This window comes from Ranitomeya imitator, chromosome 5 (assembly GCF_032444005.1).
Source record: "Ranitomeya imitator isolate aRanImi1 chromosome 5, aRanImi1.pri, whole genome shotgun sequence".
Taxonomy (NCBI): domain Eukaryota; kingdom Metazoa; phylum Chordata; class Amphibia; order Anura; family Dendrobatidae; genus Ranitomeya; species Ranitomeya imitator.
Window position 1 is genome coordinate 711,903,840 of NC_091286.1, and position 18,211 is coordinate 711,922,050.

Consider the following 18,211-nt stretch of genomic DNA (forward strand, 5'->3'; position numbering starts at 1 on the left):
GGGACCGCCCCCTTGTCCCCTCGGGAGATTGGACCTGTCTGTCCCCACATGGAGGGACCGCCCCTTTGTCTCCTCTGGAGACTGGACCTGTCTGTCCTCACAGGGAGGGACCGCCCCTTTGTCTCCTCTGGAGATTATACCTGTCTGTCCCCACACGGAGGGACCGCCCCCTTGTCTCCTCGTGAGGAGGGACCGCCCACTTGTCTCCTCTGGAGATTGCACCTGTCTGTCTCATCACTACTGTAATGTCCTATACGTAATCCTCCCAGACACGGGGATACACCGCCATCACTACTGTAATGTCCTATACGTAATCCTCCCAGACACGGGGATACACCGCCATCACTACTGTAATGTCCTATACGTCCTCCCAGACACGAGGATACACCGCCATCACTACTGTAATGTCCTATACGTGGTCCTCCCAGACACGAGGATACACCGCCATCACTACTGTAATGTCCTATACGTAATCCTCCCAGACACGAGGATACACCGCCATCACTACTGTAATGTCCTATACGTGATCCTCCCAGACACGAGGATACACCGCCATCACTACTGTAATGTCCTATACGTGGTCCTCCCAGACACGGGAATACACCGCCATCACTACTGTAATGTCCTATACGTGATCCTCCCAGACACGAGGATACACTGCCATCACTACTGTAATGTCCTATACGTGGTCCTCCCAGACACGGGGATACACCGCCATCACTACTGTAATGTCCTATACGCGGTCCTCCCAGACACGGGGATACACCGCCATCACTACTGTAATGTCCTATACGTAATCCTCCCATACACGGGGATACACCGCCATCACTACTGTAATGTCCTATACGTGGTCCTCCCAGACACGAGGATACACCGCCATCACTACTGTAATGTCCTATACGTGGTCCTCCCAGACACGAGGATACACCGCCATCACTACTGTAATGTCCTATACGTAATCCTCCCAGACACGAGGATACACCGCCATCACTACTGTAATGTCCTATACGTGGTCCTCCCAGACACGAGGATACACCGCCATCACTACTGTAATGTCCTATACGTAATCCTCCCAGACACGGGGATACACCGCCATCACTACTGTAATGTCCTATACGTGGTCCTCCCAGACACGAGGATACACCGCCATCACTACTGTAATGTCCTATACGTAATCCTCCCAGACACGGGGATACACCGCCATCACTACTGTAATGTCCTATACGTAATCCTCCCAGACACGAGGATACACCGCCATCACTACTGTAATGTCCTATACGTGATCCTCCCAGACACGAGGATACACCGCCATCACTACTGTAATGTCCTATACGTGATCCTCCCAGACACGAGGATACACTGCCATCACTACTGTAATGTCCTATACGTGGTCCTCCCAGACACGGGGATACACCGCCATCACTACTGTAATGTCCTATACGCGGTCCTCCCAGACACGAGGATACACCGCCATCACTACTGTAATGTCCTATACGTAATCCTCCCAGACACGGGGATACACCGCCATCACTACTGTAATGTCCTATACGTCCTCCCAGACACGAGGATACACCGCCATCACTACTGTAATGTCCTATACGTAATCCTCCCAGACACGAGGATACACCGCCATCACTACTGTAATGTCCTATACGTCGTCCTCCCAGACACGAGGATACACCGCCATCACTACTGTAATGTCCTATACGTAATCCTCCCAGACATGGGGATACACCGCCATCACTACTGTAATGTCCTATACGTAATCCTCCCAGACACGAGGATACACCGCCATCACTACTGTAATGTCTTATACGTAATCCTCCGATACACGAGGATACACCGCCATCACTACTGTAATGTCCTATACGTGATCCTCCCAGACACGGGGATACACCGCCATCACTACTGTAATGTCCTATACGTAATCCTCCCAGACACGAGGATACACCGCCATCACTACTGTAATGTCCTATACGTAATCCTCCCAGACACGAGGATACACCGCCATCACTACTGTAATGTCCTATACGTAATCCTCCGATACACGAGGATACACCGCCATCACTACTGTAATGTCCTATACGTGATCCTCCCAGACACGGGGATACACCGCCATCACTACTGTAATGTCCTATACGTGATCCTCCCAGACACGGGGATACACCGCCATCACTACTGTAATGTCCTATACGTGATCCTCCCAGACACGAGGATACACCGCCATCTCTACTGTAATGTCCTATACGTGATCCTCCCAGACACGAGGATACACCGCCATCACTACTGTAATGTCCTATACGTGGTCCTCCCAGACACGAGGATACACCGCCATCACTACTGTAATGTCCTATACGTAATCCTCCCAGACACGAGGATACACCGCCATCACTACTGTAATGTCCTATACGTGGTCCTTCCAGACACGAGGATACACCGCCATCACTACTGTAATGTCCTATACGCGGTCCTCCCAGACACGAGGATACACCGCCATCACTACTGTAATGTCCTATACGTAATCCTCCCAGACACGAGGATACACCGCCATCACTACTGTAATGTCCTATACGTGATCCTCCCAGACACGGGGATACACCGCCATCACTACTGTAATGTCCTATACGTGATCCTCCCAGACACGAGGATACACCGCCATCTCTACTGTAATGTCCTATACGTGATCCTCCCAGACACGAGGATACACCGCCATCACTACTGTAATGTCCTATACGTAATCCTCCCAGACACGAGGATACACCGCCATCACTACTGTAATGTCCTATACGTAATCCTCCCAGACACGAGGATACACCGCCATCACTACTGTAATGTCCTATACGTAATCCTCCCAGACACGGGGATACACCGCCATCACTACTGTAATGTCCTATACGTAATCCTCCCAGACACGGGGATACACCGCCATCACTACTGTAATGTCCTATACGTGGTCCTTCCAGACACGAGGATACACCGCCATCACTACTGTAATGTCCTATACGCGGTCCTCCCAGACACGAGGATACACCGCCATCACTACTGTAATGTCCTATACGTGATCCTCCCAGACACGGGGATACACCGCCATCACTACTGTAATGTCCTATACGTGATCCTCCCAGACACGGGGATACACCGCCATCACTACTGTAATGTCCTATACGTAATCCTCCCAGACACGGGGATACACCGCCATCACTACTGTAATGTCCTATACGTGGTCCTCCCAGACACGGGGATACACCGCCATCACTACTGTAATGTCCTATACGCGGTCCTCCCAGACACGGGGATACACCGCCATCACTACTGTAATGTCCTATACGTAATCCTCCCAGACACGGGGATACACCGCCATCACTACTGTAATGTCCTATACGTGGTCCTCCCAGACACGAGGATACACCGCCATCACTACTGTAATGTCCTATACGTGATCCAGATACTGGGATACACCGCCATCACTACTGTAATGTCCTATACGTGGTCCTCCCAGACACGGGGATACACCGCCATCACTACTGTAATGTCCTATACGTGGTCCTCCCAGACACGAGGATACACCGCCATCACTACTGTAATGTCCTATACGTAATCCTCCCAGACACGAGGATACACCGACATCACTACTGTAATGTCCTATACGTAATCCTCCCAGACACGGGGATACACCGCCATCACTACTGTAATGTCCTATATGCGGTCCTCCCAGACACTGGGATACACCGCCATCACTACTGTAATGTCCTATACGTAATCCTCCCAGACACGGGGATACACCGCCATCACTACTGTAATGTCCTATACGCGGTCCTCCCAGACACGGGGATACACCGCCATCACTACTGTAATGTCCTATACGTAATCCTCTCAGACACGAGGATACACCGCCATCACTACTGTAATGTCCTATACGTAATCCTCCCAGACACGGGGATACACCGCCATCACTACTGTAATGTCCTATACGTAATCCTCCCAGACACGGGGATACACCGCCATCACTACTGTAATGTCCTATACGTAATCCTCCCAGACACGGGGATACACCGCCATCACTACTGTAATGTCCTATACGTAATCCTCCCAGACACGGGGATACACCGCCATCACTACTGTAATGTCCTATACGTGATCCTCTCAGACACGAGGATACACCGCCATCACTACTGTAATGTCCTATACGTGATCCTCCCAGACACGAGGATACACCGCCATCACTACTGTAATGTCCTATACGTAATCCTCTCAGACACGAGGATACACCGCCATCACTACTGTAATGTCCTATACGTAATCCTCCCAGACACGGGGATACACCGCCATCACTACTGTAATGTCCTATACGTGATCCTCCCAGACACGAGGATACACCGCCATCACTACTGTAATGTCCTATACGTGATCCTCTCAGACACGAGGATACACCGCCATCACTACTGTAATGTCCTATACGTGATCCTCCCAGACACGGGGATACACCGCCATCACTACTGTAATGTCCTATACGTGGTCCTCCCAGACACGAGGATACACCGCCATCACTACTGTAATGTCCTATACGTGGTCCTCCCAGACACGAGGATACACCGCCATCACTACTGTAATGTCCTATACGTAATCCTCCCAGACACGGGGATACACCGCCATCACTACTGTAATGTCCTATACGTAATCCTCCCAGACACGGGGATACACCGCCATCACTACTGTAATGTCCTATACGTAATCCTCCCAGACACGGGGATACACCGCCATCACTACTGTAATGTCCTATACGTAATCCTCCCAGACACGGGGATACACCGCCATCACTACTGTAATGTCCTATACGTGATCCTCTCAGACACGAGGATACACCGCCATCACTACTGTAATGTCCTATACGTGATCCTCCCAGACACGAGGATACACCGCCATCACTACTGTAATGTCCTATACGTAATCCTCTCAGACACGAGGATACACCGCCATCACTACTGTAATGTCCTATACGTAATCCTCCCAGACACGGGGATACACCGCCATCACTACTGTAATGTCCTATACGTAATCCTCCCAGACACGAGGATACACCGCCATCACTACTGTAATGTCCTATACGTAATCCTCCCAGACACGGGGATACACCGCCATCACTACTGTAATGTCCTATACGTAATCCTCCCAGACACGGGGATACACCGCCATCACTACTGTAATGTCCTATACGTAATCCTCCCAGACACGGGGATACACCGCCATCACTACTGTAATGTCCTATACGTGATCCTCTCAGACACGAGGATACACCGCCATCACTACTGTAATGTCCTATACGTGATCCTCCCAGACACGAGGATACACCGCCATCACTACTGTAATGTCCTATACGTAATCCTCTCAGACACGAGGATACACCGCCATCACTACTGTAATGTCCTATACGTAATCCTCCCAGACACGGGGATACACCGCCATCACTACTGTAATGTCCTATACGTAATCCTCCCAGACACGAGGATACACCGCCATCACTACTGTAATGTCCTATACGTAATCCTCCCAGACACGGGGATACACCGCCATCACTACTGTAATGTCCTATACGTAATCCTCCCAGACACGGGGATACACCGCCATCACTACTGTAATGTCCTATACGTGATCCTCTCAGACACGAGGATACACCGCCATCACTACTGTAATGTCCTATACGTGATCCTCCCAGACACGAGGATACACCGCCATCACTACTGTAATGTCCTATACGTAATCCTCTCAGACACGAGGATACACCGCCATCACTACTGTAATGTCCTATACGTAATCCTCCCAGACACGGGGATACACCGCCATCACTACTGTAATGTCCTATACGTAATCCTCCCAGACACGAGGATACACCGCCATCACTACTGTAATGTCCTATACGTAATCCTCCCAGACACGGGGATACACCGCCATCACTACTGTAATGTCCTATACGTAATCCTCCCAGACACGGGGATACACCGCCATCACTACTGTAATGTCCTATACGTAATCCTCCCAGACACGGGGATACACCGCCATCACTACTGTAATGTCCTATACGTGATCCTCTCAGACACGAGGATACACCGCCATCACTACTGTAATGTCCTATACGTGATCCTCCCAGACACGAGGATACACCGCCATCACTACTGTAATGTCCTATACGTAATCCTCTCAGACACGAGGATACACCGCCATCACTACTGTAATGTCCTATACGTAATCCTCCCAGACACGGGGATACACCGCCATCACTACTGTAATGTCCTATACGTAATCCTCCCAGACACGAGGATACACCGCCATCACTACTGTAATGTCCTATACGTAATCCTCCCAGACACGGGGATACACCGCCATCACTACTGTAATGTCCTATACGTAATCCTCCCAGACACGGGGATACACCGCCATCACTACTGTAATGTCCTATACGTGATCCTCTCAGACACGAGGATACACCGCCATCACTACTGTAATGTCCTATACGTGATCCTCCCAGACACGAGGATACACCGCCATCACTACTGTAATGTCCTATACGTGGTCCTCCCAGACAAAATTTTATATATATATATATATATATATATATATATATATATATATATATATAAATATATATATATATATATATATATATATATATATAAATATATATATATATATATATACACACTAGATGGTGGCCTGATTCTAACCCATCCCGTATTCTAGAATATGCATGTCCACGTAGTATATTGCCCAGCCACGTAGTATGCACTATATCCCTGTTATAAAAAAAAAAAAAAAATTAAAATAAATAGTAGTTACATACTCACCTTCCGGAGTCTCCGTATCGAAGCGGCCGGTTACCGATGCTCGTCGCGTGGTCCGGTCTGAAGAGTGCCTTGCGGTCTCGCGAGATGATGACGTAGCGGACTAGCGAGAGCGCAATGCATGGAGCGGTCACCGGGGCGTCGCGAGAAGCATTGGTAACCGGTCACTTCGATCCGGGGGCCAACCGAGGGTGAGTATTTATTTAACTATTTTTAATTTTTTTATTATTTTTAACATTAGATATTTTTACTATTCATGCGGAATAGGCAGCATGAATAGTAAAAAGTTGGTCAAACAGGGTTAATTGCAGCGTTAACCGAGTGCGTTACACCGCGGTCAACGCTGCCATTAACCCTGTGTTAGCGGTGACCGGAGGGGAGTATGCGGGCGCCGGGCACTGACTGCGGGGAGGAAGGGACGGCCATTTTCTGCCGGACTGTGCCCGTCGCTGATTGGTCGAGGCAAAACAGCCACGACCAATCAGCGACGTGGATGTCCATGACAGACAGAGGCCGCGACCAATGAATATCTGTGACAGAAAGACGGAAGTGACCCTTAGACAATTATATAGTAGATATATATATATTTTTTTTTTTATCCTGAAAGAAAATATAGCAAAATAATGAAAATAGACAAAATGGACAGTTTAGAACACAGGTGTAAAGCACAAGGTCCCACAATATTTTAGGGGATGGGAAGATCAATAGGTAACAGCAATTTCCATAAAGTGCCAGTGCTCATATGGTTAATGCGCAACCAATACATGTCTCCACGTAGATACAGCCACTACATGCCTCAGATACGGATATATATGATAATTCTTAGCAGGCAACCGCTATTGAGAAGCAAGAAGCACTTGGCCCTAAGTGGAGACTGTGTTAGACCTCTGTAGTACAGCATTTTCCTTGCTGATCATGTTCTCTTAGAGTGATATACACTCTCATTTTATGATAGTGGTAGACATCTCTCTATATTGCTGACTTCTCACTTATGCTTCTCAATAGCTGTTGTCTGCTAAGTATTATCATATATCCGTATCTGAGGCATTTAGTGGTTGTATCTACGTGGAGACATGTATTGGTTGGTGTAACTGATCGTACAGGGGACTTCACTCACCTCTGGGGAGGGGGTGAATGACCCAACAGGGATCGGTTCTCTGGCACCACCACTTACCCCAGGTCAGTCATTGAACTGCACCGAGGGCAAATAATCGCCGGAGAGGCTTCCCTTATAGGTACGAGTTATTGAGAAGCTCCCAGTGAGGGGGGATATATGTCACCAGTCCAAGCTGTGAATGTATACACTGTGTGCAGAATTATTAGGCAAGTTGTATTTTGATCACATGATACTTTTTATACATGTCAGGCTTGAGGGCCAACTACCAATTAAGTAGATCAGGTGATGTGCATCTCTGTAATGAGGAGGGGTGTTGTCTAATGACATCAGAACCCTATATAAGGTGTGCTTAATTATTAGGCAACTTCCTTTCCTCTGGCAAAATGTGTCAGAAGAGAGATTTGATGGCTCTGAAAAGTCCAAAATTGGAGATGTCTTGCGAAGGGATGCAGCAGTCTTGAAATTGCCAAACTTTTGAAGCGTGATCACCGAACAAACGTTTCATGGCAAATAGCCAACAGGGTTGCAAAGAAGAGTGTTTGCCAAATAGGCACAAAATAACTGTCCATGAATTGAGGAAAATCAAGAGTGAAGTTGCCATTTGCCACCAGTTTTGTCGTTTTTCAGAGCTGCAAAATTACTGGAGTATCAAAAAGCACAAGGTGTGCGACACTCAGGGACATGGCAAAGGTAAGGAAGGCTGAAAAAGGACCACCTTTGAACAAGAAACATCTACTATATAAAGCTGAATGTGTGTGTGTGTATGTATGTCCGGGATTGGCATCTGCACCGTCGCAGCTACAGCCACAAAATTTTGCACAGTCACACGTCTGGACCCCGAGAGCATCATAGGCTACGTTATGAGGTGAAATTTTAACCCCGCGCTTTCCAATTCACCAAACAATTTTGCCCCTATCTACATAATGGGAAAAAATGAAAGAAAAAGTGTAGGAGGCAAATTGACAGCTGCCAGATGTGAACAAGGGGGACTTAAAGAATGAGAGCGATGGCGCCAAAGAGTATATACCGTACAGTTGCTAAGGTGGGGCCCCGACATGGGATACTCACCACACACGGGGATATGAACACACACAAAATGTGCCACACACTACCACGTGCTTGAACACATATTACCCTCAGCACACATTTCACCACAAATACACCAACCTCTCCACATAAAAGTCGAAACACAAAAGTCGCCGCTCAAAACTCGCCACGCGCATACTATATACAGGAGGAGACGACACACAGATATATACTATATACAGGAGGAGATGACATACAGGTATATACTATATATAGAAGGAGATGACATACAGGTATATACTATATATAGAAGATGACATACAGGTATATACTATATACAGGGGAGATGACACACAGCAGGTATATTATATATACAGGGGAGATAACATACAGGTGTATACTATATATAAGGGAGATGACAAACATGTATATACTGAGGTGAAAATGAAAAGGTGTGAGTGCAAAATGAGAGGAGTGAGGGAAAATAGTGGAGTGATCGGAAAATGACAGATGTGAGGTCGAAAGAGGAGTGAGGGAAAATAGTGGAGTGATCGGAAAATGACAGATGTGAGGTCGAAATGACAAGTGTTAGGGGGGAATGAGAGGAGTGAGGGAGAAAATGAGAGGTGTGAGGGGGAAAATGAAAGATGTGATTGGGAAAATAAGAGAAGTGAGGTGCTATAACTAACCACAGATATTTACTATGCCCAGGCAACGCCGGGCTCTTCAGCTAGTATAAGATAAAACGTTGAAACAAACACCGAACCAAAGGATATAACCATGAATAAAATGTTCCCTTCTATAGGATGTGCCCATTGCACTCCAACAGGGGATCACAGGAAGGGCCAACTCCCCTATAATATACACCTATAAATTGAAAAGAGCATAAGGCCCCATATTAGATCAAATCTAATTGAGTCAGACTCCAGTGTGTCTGTCCTTAAGTGTCGTCACATACTTTATCCTTACTACGTACTGTTGTACTTGTTGTTTATATTTTTGTGTCAATAAAGGTTATTTATTTAATATTTCCATCTGACTCAATTAGATTTGATCTAATATGGGGCCTTATGCTCTTTTCAATTTATAGGTGTATATAAGATAAAACGTCTAGACTGGGCCAAGAAATATCTTAAGACTGACTTTTCAAAGGTTTTATGGACTGATAAAATGAGAGTGACTGTTGATGGGCCAGAGGCTGGATCAGTAAAGGGCAGAGAGCTCCACTCCGACTCAGACACCAGCAAGGTGGAGGTGGGGTACTGGTATAGGCTGGGATCATCAAAGATGAACTTGTGGGACCTTTTCGGGTTGAGGATGGAGTGAAGCTCAACTCTCAGACCTACTGCCAGTTTCTGGAAGAAAACTTCTTCAAGCAGTGGTACAGGAAGAAGTCGGTATCGTTCAAGAAAAACATGATTTTCATGCAGGACAATTCTCCATCACATGCCTCCAACTACTCCACAGCGTGACTGGCCAGTAAAGGTCTCAAAGAAGAAAAAATAATGACATGGCCCCCTTGTTCACCTGATCTGAACCCCATAGAGAACCTGTGGTCCCTCATAAAATGTGAGATCTACAGTCCACCTCTCGGAACAGTGTCTGGGAGGCTGTGATGGCTGCTGCACGCAATGTTGATCGTAAGCAGATCAAGCAACTGACAATCTACGGATGGAAGGCTGTTGAGTGTCATCATAAAGAAAGTTGGCTATATAGGTCACTAATTTTTTGAGTTTTGTTGTTGCATGTAAGAAATGTTTATTTCTAAATTTTGTGCAGTTATATTGGTTTATCTGGTGAAAATAAACGAGAGATGGGAATATACTTGGTTTTTATTAAGTTGCCTAATAATTTTGCACAGTAATAGTTACCTGCAAAAACAGATATCCTCCTAAGATGGCCAAATCTAAAAAAAAAAAAAAAAAAACACTCCAACTTCCAAAAATATTAAGCTCTGATATGAGTCTTTTGGGTTGATTGAGAACATAGTTGCTGATCAATAATAAAAATAATCTTCTTCTAAAATACAACTTGCCTAATAATTCTGCACACAGTGTATGTAAACCTCTCGGCTGTCACTGCCAGAGTTCCTTACTAACACACTACGGTATGCTGCCACCAGTTCCTCGTTAGACATAAGCCTCGTCTGACAACAGGCTTATATGGGGTCCGAAACCAACCCGGGTAGCGTAAAATAGCCAACCGAGAGTGTGGAATCGAGATAAAAGATCAGCCTAAGATTAATTTTATATTTACTCTTCGAAAGGCGTACTAGAAAGAAACAGGATTGATACATAATAGTATACAGTCAGGAGTGCAGTACAAGGGTAGGGTACAGATAGATTACAGTTACCGTGTGATGTAGCATGTGACCACAGGGAGGCGTTGACGGATCACAGGTCCAAATCTTTGTTACGTGATTCTCTGGCCGAGTCAGCTAAGTCCAAAATTAGGAGCTTGAACTGGAGAGAAGAAAGACAAACCCAAAAAATGGTGCGCACATCCACATAACAATAGCTAATAGCTACAAATAGAAATCTTTATTTTGACACCTGAGACACAGCAAATGTTAAAACCACTTAAAGAACATGGCAGATAAACCACAACCTGAATGTGGAATAGTGTGGGACATAATAAACAAGCAGAAGGACCAGGGAATCAAAAGCACAGATGCTATAAATGAGCCGCACGATATCCACAGTACAGCATGCAAAGCAAAACAGACACATTCACAAAATGGGGTCTGATGAAGATTAGAGAACATGTGGACAACAAGTGTAATGAATAACCTCAAGTAGCATGCTCCCAATAGTATTAACCCAAAATAGCCGCCCTTGCTCTGGGCATATGTGAGATGTAATGTGAACGGTGGCTTTAGATCCAGACCACAAGGCGTGCGTCTATCTCCAGGTCTGGAAAACCTGGTCAGATGTAGATGGTAAAAAATCCCCCAAACTCTATGATGTATACAACCTGTGGTGTATAATCTGAAGGTGCCGGAGAATGCAAAAGGGACGGTAGCTGTCTGATGTCACGGCCGCCGGGTCGGTTCAAGAGAGGCTCATGTATAGAGCCGAAGTAAGAAAGTCGCAGTGAGAAAGGGGGGTGGGGAAAGCCCACGTGTATCGCTGCTGCGATCAGCTTCATCAGGGGAAGTTGTCACAGGTGCCTATGTCAGAAAATAAATAGGTGAAGTACCGTATTTGTCAAACTATAAGACGCACTTTTTTCCTCCCAAAATGTGGAGGAAAATGGGGGGTGCGTCTTACATTCTGGATATATTGGCTCTGGCTGTCGTGGGGAGATGGGGGAGTGGTATCGAAGGAACAGCGGGTCACAGAGGCAGGAGCCAGTGGCTGCGACTAACTCCTGTGCCCGCTGCTAAAAAGAATTCAATATGCACTGCATTCCACCCACACTGGCGTGGAATGCAGTGCATATTCACTTCTTCCTGGTATGATTGATTGGCCCCATCCCTTTGCTGGTATGATTGGCCCCATCCCAGTCCTGGAATCCATGGTCCCTTCAGAAAAGAGTAAAAAATACAAACCTTTACTCTTATCTTCCTCCGCTCCTTCGCAGTCCCAGTGTCCTGCTCCTGTGCCAGCAGCCGATTAATGCTTGTAAGCAGCACATAGCAGGGACGTCATGCACTGCTCACAAGCAGAGCGCAGCTGCTGGAATACTCAACGAGTGTTCATCGCAGAGAGCAGTTGTCACGTTAATGTATAAACTGGTGTATAAGTTTCCCTTGCTATCACACACACACTCTGCATGTGCCCCCCCCCCCCTTGTAGCCCACTGCACTAGGGATATCTGTCCCTGGCTCTTGTGACTTGAAACTCCCCTCTGCTCTCTTCCCCCTCCTCTTCCTCCAAGCCAGGAATGTTAATTAGCCAGGAGTGTGTGCAAGTTTCTTTTGTCTAAACCCATGTGCTTGCTGTAAAGGGGGGAGAATTTAAATAAGCCATAATACACCGCCAGTGTATGATAGAGATATGCCAGAAACATATTCAGAACGTGCGTTAATAGAGCTTCAATGCGGCACTGGTCGCTAAACTTTAGCACCAAGAGAACCAGAGAAATGGATTTCTCCTAAACAGAGTGGAATAGCGAGACCTATGAACTGGAATATCTGGCTCCGCCTACCAGCATGGTTGGCCTGAAATGATTTAAGCAGAATGTGAGTGTTAATCTTCTTTAATCACTTTTTTTTATAATTGCTTGTACATGCTCTAAATTGTCTCATATTGTAAAATCTTTATATACTTTTGTAAACACTGCCTAATCTTTTATGGAGTAACATATAATATGTACTAGCTTTGTTTTCCTTGCTCTAAAACGTACCCCAAGTCCTCTGAAGTTAATTACGCTACTAATTTGGGCTGGCTCAAACCCCTCTGTGGAGAAATGTGAGCTGGTGGCAGCGAAGTGTGTTCTGGGCTAGGTGGGTACAGCTGGCAACGACTGAATGGGGTTTATAAGCTATTGTCTGGCTGCGGCCTGAGAATTTATAATTCCCTCGCTGCAGCGTGCCTGCTAGCCAGTCCACAATGAAACGGCCCGTCTGGCGACTAATTATCCTAGGTGTAGTTCCCTGTCTGACCTGAGGGTAAGGGGGGGGGGGGGGCGCCGGAGAGCTGCAAGTTCAGAAGCGGAACTGGAAAGCGAGATATAAATAAATCCTTGCAGTGGGATAACTAAAATAAGCCCCTGCTGTAAATTGATAGCTCAATAACCTGGTTTATGTTTTCATCACATTGTAGCAGTGGAGGGATAACTAAGATAAGCCCCCTGCACATGTGATAGCCGTGTGCTGGCCAAAGGTCACCCCCCGATTCGTGACAGCAGTGAGTATCCATTCCTCTTCAGTAGCACGCAGTGTCAGCCGACTGCTTCCTGCTGCCGGCAGTCACGTGTGCCGATACTTAAGAGAAATGAATATTCAGAATATTCATTTGTATTAAGTATCGGCACATGTGACCGCCGGCAGCAGCAGGAAGCAGGCGGCATAAAGTGCGTGCTGATGAAGAGGAATGGATACTCGCTGCGATCTCCGATCAACACCCGGTGAGTATTCCGGCAGCTGTGCTCTGCTTGTGAGCAGCCCATGACGTCCCTGCTATGCGCTGCTTACAAGCATTAATCAGCTGCTGGCATCGGAGCAGGACGCTGCGACTGCGAATGAGCGGAGGAAGGTAAGAGTAATGGTTTGTTTGTTTTTTTTAAACTTTTCTGATGGGGCCAATCATATGGAGCAGAAGGAGGGAGGCAGCCGCTCTGAAGAGCAATGATACCAATGAGACTGCACAGGTGCCATGGCACATAGCAGCCGCAAATGAAGCAGAGAGGCAGCAGTGGAAAAGCAAAGATCAAAAAAAGGAAAGCGCATGCGCTGGTACCAGCGTAGACGACACCTCCAAAGGGAGTATAAATCAGTGCGCCTGAGCAGAAGCTAAACATAAAGATAGAAATTAGATGGCCGTCTGCATGCGTAAAAGGCATAAGACTCACAGAATATATAAGAGATATTATAATAAACATAAATGCTGTATTCAATATGTGAATGATGATTAAACGGAAAGGGGCATGAAACAAATGTGAGGTAAAGTGGACACATCTAGATGGAAGGAAAGATGGCCAAACAGACCTATGCTAGTATCTGCCCGAATGGTGGAGAGGACAGAGGCGGTATGTGTGGAGAGAAGGCATTTATGGATTACATAGTATGTACCTGAATGGTGGAGAGGACAGAGGCAGTATGTGTGGAGAGAAGGCATTTATGGATTATATAGTATCTGCCTGAATGGTGGAGAGGACAGAGGCAGTATGTGTGGAGAGAAGACATTTATGGATTGCATAATATGTACCTGAATGGTGGAGAGGACAGAGGCAGTATGTGTTGAGAGAAGGCATTTATGGATTATATAGTATGTACCTGAATGGTGGAGAGGACAGAGGCAGTATGTGTGGAGAGAAGGCACCCAAGCTGGGTGACAGTTAGGAAGCGGGGTAGAGGGAAGAGTGCCAGGGAGGCTAGTCCTGATCTGGAACACCCCAATAAGTTTGCTAACTTGGCAGATGAGGGGGGTGCCAGTACAGGGGTAGCACTGCTGCAGCCAGGCATGTCCTCTGAAAGCCGGAGGAGTGACTGCTCCAGTAAGGAGGGAAATAGGAGAGCAGGGCAGGCCAGACCGGTGCTGGTAGTGGGGGACTCCATTATTAGGGGAACAGATAGGGCAATCTGTCACAAAGACAGGGATCGTCGAACGGTGTGCTGCCTTCCTGGCGCTCCAGTCCGACACATCGCTGATCGGGTGGACAGATTACTGGGAGGGGCTGGTGAGGACCCAGCGGTCATGGTGCACATTGGCACAAATGACAAAGTTAGAGGTAGGTGGAAGGTCCTTAAAGAAGATTTCAGGGAATTAGGCTGCAAGCTGAAAGCAAGGACCTCCAACGTGGTATTTTCCGAAATACTGCATGTACCACGTGCCACGCCAGAGAGGCAACGGGAGATTAGGGAGGTTAATAAGTGGCTCAAGAATTGGTTTAGGAAGGAGGGGTTTGGGTTCCTGCAGAACTGGGCCGACTTCTCAGTTGGCTACAGGCTCTACGCTAGGGACGGGCTGCACCTCAATGGGGAGGGTGCAGCTGTGTTGGGGGAGAAAATGGCTAGAAGGTTGGAGGATTGTTTAATCTAGGGATTGGGGGGAGGGTATTCATTTTATATGAGGGGAAGATAGTGCAGATAGAGACCTGGGCACAAATAAGGAAGTTGGGGGTGGCGGTGGCATGGGGGGTGGGGTTAGAACGGTTAATAATTTAAGAAAGAATAGGGGTGCAGAGAGATGCATAAAATGTATGTATACTAATGCCAGAAGCCTCTCCAACAAAATGGACGAATTAGAACTAATGTTGTTGGAGCATAATTATGACATGGTGGGGATATCTGAGACGTGGCTGGATGAGAGCCATGACTGGGCTGTTAACTTGCAGGGCTATAGCCTGTTCAGAAATGACCGTACAGATAAGCGAGGGGGTGGGGTGTGTCTATATGTAAAATTGTCCTTAAAACCCATCCTGCGTGATAATATAGGTGAATTTAATGAAAATGTAGAATCCCTGTGAGTGGAGATAAGGGGAGGGGGAAAAAATAATAAATTACTGATAGGGGTTTGTTATAAATCTCCAAAAATAACGGAAGCAATGGAGAATATCCTCGTAAAGCAAATAGATGAAGCTGCGACTCAAGGAGAAGTCATTATTATGGGGGACTTCAACTACCCTGAAATAGATTGGGAAACAGAAACCTGCAGTTCCAGCAAAGGTAATCGGTTTTTGACAACTATGAGAGACAATTACCTCTGACAACTGGTTCAGGACCCAACAAGAAGGGGGCACTGCTAGACCTAATATTAACCAACAGGCCAGACCGCATATCAAATATAAGGGTTGGGGGTCACTTGGGAAATAGCGATCACAAAATAATAAGTTTTCATGTATCCTTTAAAAAGATGTGTAGTAGAGGGGTTACACGGACACTAAACTTTAGGAGGGCAAATTTCCAACGGATGAGCGAGGATCTTGGTGCAATTAACTGGGACGATATCCTGAGACATAAAAATACACAAAGAAAATGGGAGACATTTATTAGCATCCTGGATAGGACCTGTGCACAGTATATACCGTATGGGAATAAACATACTAGAAATAGGAGGAAACAAATATGGCTAAATAGAGCTGTAAGGGGTGCAATAAGGGACAAAAAGAAAGAATATAGAGAATGAAAGGAAGTAGGTAGTGAGGAGGCATTAAATAAATACAGAAAATTAAATAAATTCTGTAAAAAGCAAATCAAGGCAGCAAAGATTGAGACAGAGACTCAATGCCAGAGAGAGTAAAAATAATCCCAAAATATTCTTTAACTACATAAATAGTAAGAAACTAAAAAATGATAGTGTTGGCCCCCTTAAAAATAGTCTGGGTGAAATGGTGGATGAGGATGAGGAAAAAGCCAATATGCTAAATGACTTTTTTCATCAGTATTTACACAAGAAAATCCCATGGCAGACAAAATGACTAGTGATAAAAATTCCCAATTAAATGTCACCTGCTTAACCCAGCAGGAAGTGCGACGGCGTCTAAAAATCACTAAAATTGACAAATCTCCAGGCCCGAATGGGATACACCCCCGAGTACTGCAGGAATTAAGTACAGTCATTGATAGACCATTATTTTTAATCTTTAAAGACTCCATAATAACAGGGTCTGTACCACAGGACTGGCGTATAGCAAATGTGGTGTCAATATTCAAAAAGGGAACAAAAACTGAACTCGGAAATTATAGGCCAGTAAGCTTAACCTCTACTGTGGGTAAAATCCTGGAGGGCATTCTAAGGGATGCTATGCTGGAGTATCTGAAGAGGAATAACCTCATGACCCAGTATCAGCACGGGTTTACTAGGGACCGTTCATGTCAGACTAATCTGATCAGCTTCTATGAAGAGGTAAGTTCCGGACTGGACCAAGGGAACCCAGTGGATGTAGTGTATATGGATTTTTCAAAAGCTTTTGATACGGTGCCACACAAAAGGTTGATACATAAAATGAGAATAATGGGGATAGGGGAAAATATGTGCAAGTGGGTTGAGAGCTGGCTCAGGGATAGGAAACAAAGGGTGGTTATTAATGGAGCACACTCGGACTGGGTCGCGGTTAGCAGTGGGGTACCACAGGGGTCAGTATTGGGCCCTCTTCTTTTTAACATATTTATTAATGACCTTGTAGGGGGCATTCAGAGTAGAATTTCAATATTTGCAGATGACACTAAACTCTGCAGGGTAATCAATACAGAGGAGGACAATTTTATATTACAGGATGATTTATGTAAACTAGAAGCTTGGGCTGATAAATGGCAAATGAGCTTTAATGGGGATAAATGTAAGGTCATGCACTTGGGTAGAAGTAATAAGATGTATAATTATGTGCTTAATTCTAAAACTCTGGGCAAAACCGTCAATGAAAAAGACCTGGGTGTATGGGTGGATGACAAACTCATATTCAGTGGCCAGTGTCAGGCAGCTGCTACAAAGGCAAATAAAATAATGGGATGCATTAAAAGAGGTATAGATGTATAGAGGTAAAATTATGTTCTCCTCATGAGCAAGTCACTAGTTCGACCACACTTAGAATACTGTGCACAGTTCTGGTCTCCGGTGTATAAGAAAGA

General features: G+C 46.0%; 1 protein-coding gene across 1 annotated transcript in view; it reads left to right on the forward strand.

The window, feature by feature from the left end:
- LOC138637973 (zinc finger protein 91-like) overlaps window positions 1–18,211 on the forward strand; it is a 207,656-nt gene that overhangs the window by 160,977 nt on the left and 28,468 nt on the right. The window lies entirely within an intron of this gene.